General features: G+C 31.6%; 1 non-coding gene across 1 annotated transcript; it reads right to left on the bottom strand.

Annotated features, from left to right (window-relative positions):
• Window positions 1-3,493: 3,493 nt before the first annotated feature.
• LOC149234075 (U6 spliceosomal RNA) lies at window positions 3,494-3,597 on the bottom strand. The gene has a single exon (XR_016246817.1). It is a non-coding gene; the product is annotated as a U6 spliceosomal RNA (small nuclear RNA).
• Window positions 3,598-3,820: the final 223 nt, after the last annotated feature.

The raw sequence follows: 3,820 nt of genomic DNA, 5'->3' as shown, positions 1-3,820 counted from the left end.
ATCTGTACAGGATGCTTTCTTGTGGTGGGCCTCTCAAAGCCCCACCTGGCGCGCCCTTTTCATTCTTACATGCTGGCACATCTGGAAATGGAGGAACGGTTGTATTTTTCAGGGTTACAGCTTGCCGCTCAATTCCATTATCTCCCTGATCTCGGGTGCTTTGCCCCAGGATTAGTGTTGGTCCTCACAGTTTTTCTATCTTGTCGGAATATTCTGTTATATGTCTTTCATGCTCTTTATGTTATATGTCTCTTGTGCACAATCTGTTACATGCCTTCTCTTTTTTCGGGGATCCTCTTCTCATCCCATGCTCCTTGTATATGCTCTTTTGGCAATGCCGCTTCTCATGTAACTCTGATTATTATATGATCTCAATATAATATATATTTTTAATTTAATTAAAAAACAAAAACAATATGACTATATTTGAAATAAATATCAAGACTCTGTTTTGAATATTACACAAATATTTGATATAAATTAAATCATATCATTTTTCTAATAATTATTAAGAATCTTATTTAGAAAATAAACATATAATCTATATAAGTATTATCCAATAAATGTTTGTTTAGATAAGATATATAAATATCTTGTTCACTAATTAAGATAAATAAATATTGTTTGATTTTAGTGATGTAATGAATATAAAGAATTTTTAAAAGTTTGTGTATTAAATATAAATTAAATAGTTGATAAGTATTAAGACATATAATATGCAAGTAATTTATTTTTTTTAGAAGTAAAAAATATGTATACGTCTAATCAAGTTTCCAAATGTTATAAGTATATTTTCCTTATGAAAATTTATAAATATTCCATGAGATGAATTTAATAATTAATGTTACAAGAGACTCCTTATTCATATATTTTATGTCTATATTCTATAAAAATCCAAATCAAATTTATAATGTAAAAAATAAATAAATTTAATAATTATATTGTGAATTCAAATTTATAATCAAAAAATGAATAAATTTAATAATTATATTATGCATTCGAATTTATAATCAAAAATAAATAAATTTAATAATTATATTATGCATTAAAATATTTTTCCAAAATTAGAATTTAAAATTAGAATAATTATAATTTTTTTGTATGTTTTAGTAGGACTCTTCTATTTTCATGTCCACTACATATTCCACTACGGGGAACTCCTATTTTCATGTCCATTACATACTCCACTACGGGGGAAGGGTAGTCCAAGATTTGAACCCAAGACTCCCTGTTGGTGAGACTTCATTTCCACGACCACTGTCACTTGAGATACCCCATGCGGACATAATTTAATAATTATATTATCCATAAAATGAAATAGAAATTTTTAACCAGATTTACCATGGCAATTTTCCATCCAAGGAAACAACCCAGTACCCAAGAAATTTTTAACCAGATTTACCATGGCAATTTTCCATCCACCGAAACAACCCAGTACCCAATAGGGCATAGTGAGATGAGAGAGTTAAAGGTGAGGCAACGTTAGTGATCCTTGCAGCGTGGGGAAAGAAATGTGGATTGCCCCTAAGTCAACAGGTGGAAAGGCACCAAGGAAGCAGCTGGCAGTTATGAAGTCTGCACCGGTAACAAGTGGAGTGAAGAAAATTTGAAGCAAAGCCTCACTGTTACCGTTGCTCTCCATGAAATCCGAAAATACGATAAAAGTTGCCCTTCCAGAGATTGCAAAACGGACCTGAGATTTCAGTCTTCAGCGGTAGCCACATTGCAAGAAGCGGTGGAGGATTCTCTTCGAAGATATTCACACCAAGAGGGTCACCATTATGCGCAAAGATATGCAGCTCGCTCGCTCCCCGCATTCGGGCACAGAGGGCATAAATCCGAACGTTTTTGCTTTATGAAAATCAATTCTGTGTTTTAAATCAGGTTCTTTAAATCTATTTAAATCAGGTGTTTTAAATCAGGTTCTTTAAATCTATTGCTTCTCCTTTTAATCATGTTTTAATTATAATTGTATGAAAGATTTAGCTTTAATCCTGTTTTAATCCTAATTGTATAAAAGATTTAGCTTTAATCCTGTTTTAATTCTAATTGTATGAAAGATTTAGCTTTAATCGAAAGAATGCAATCTTGTTTTAATCCTAAATGTTGCCTCGCTGCTACCTGAAACTGTTAAAGCTTTTATGTTAAAAATGTTCTTTAAATTCATCCTCCCTTTAATTATGCCTTCAATCCTCTTTTAATTGCATTGATTTTGCCTTTAATCCTCTTTTAATTGCATAAAAGATTTATGTTTTTATGCATCGTCAGTGGCATTGAAAAATGCATCTGCATACAGACAGGGGGTACATCCACAATCACCGAATGTGTTAAAATGTTGTCTTGCTTCTCAGGGGAAACTATTAAAGCTTTTGTGTTAGATCTTTAAATTTGATCTCCTTTTATTTCTCCATATAATCTTGTTGTTTTAATTATATGAAAGATTTAATTTTTATGCGCCAATGGCATCAAAAGAGTGTATGTACACACAGAGGGTGTCTGCAATCTTCTGGTTCTTTCAATTTGTTCTCTCTCTACTTTTGTGTTAAAAAGGTTTTTCAAATTTGTCCTTAAATTGTATGAAATAAATAAATTTCATGTGTCAGCGGCATTAATAAAAAGTGGCTACACTGTTAAACTACTTCTTTAATTGTATGAGAAACGACATAAGTTGATAAAAAGTGGCCAAACTCTTAAAATGATGCGTCGCTCAGGTACAGAATGGTGAAATTACTAAAACATTCATCAAAAGAACAAGGGTGGTGAGCCCATAATCCATAGGTCCGGTCCAAAATTGACCGGAGCCCATAGGTCGGGTCCAAAATTTATCGGAGCCCATAACCCGTCACTGGGATAATAATTAAAATATTAAAAAAATAAATGTTTTTTATTTTATAATGTTAACATTATATTTTTTTGTTTAACAAAAATCGAATGCGTATATCCACTACCACGACAGGGATAATAAATATCAATGAAACATTTTCCTTATTCAGAAGAATCAAGGAAGAGGTATATGGTCGAATGCGTATATCCACTACCACGACAGGGATAATAAATATCAATGAAACATTTTCCTTATTCAGAAGAATCAAGAGGTATATGGTCAAGATAAACATTATATAAGTAAATCAAGGAAGAGGTACGTAGTCAATATAAATATTACATAGACATTATATAAGTAAATCAAGGAAGAGGTACATGCTCAATATAAATATTACATAGGTAAATCAAGAAAAAGGTATATAGTCAAGATAAACATTACATAAGCAACTCTTCCTCCCTCACAAAGAGCATCGTGTCAAATGAGACTTTCTTCCTCCCTCACAAAAGAGAGCATCGTGTCAAATGAGACTTGAACCTTAGTGGAGAGGTTATCATTACATAAGCAACTCTTGCTCCCTCACAAAGGAGCATCGTGTCAAATGAGACTTGAACTTTAGTGGAGAGGTTATCATTAAACCCTCCCAACAACTTGGGCTACATTCAATTGACAAAAAAAATGAATCATTTCTCGATTTGTGTGTGTCATCCTTAAACAAGAGCCATGCCAATCTTCCATGTATGGTTCCAATTTTATATAGGTGTAAAAGTATCAATTTGTTTAGTGGTTTTAACTTAGAAATTTAAGTGGTTTTGGTTTATTGTGTTTATATTAATTTACAAATATCTATTCTTAGGTCCAAGGAAAAACTTTTATAAGAATTTTGAGTAGAGGTGTGAGCTAATTTGCTTAGAGTATTTTTTTACATATTTATTGTTTAAAGGTGTGTATAGTATTTTTATTGTTCTTATTCTTTGCAATATAGTTAGTAATTAATTT

This window comes from Pinus tabuliformis, chromosome 8 (genome assembly GCF_031772625.1).
Source record: "Pinus tabuliformis cultivar Carrire ecotype Pingquan chromosome 8, CPIR1, whole genome shotgun sequence".
NCBI lineage: Eukaryota > Viridiplantae > Streptophyta > Pinopsida > Pinales > Pinaceae > Pinus > Pinus tabuliformis.
The sequence above is the reverse complement of the archived record's forward strand: the minus strand, read 5'-3'. Positions and strand labels throughout refer to the sequence as shown.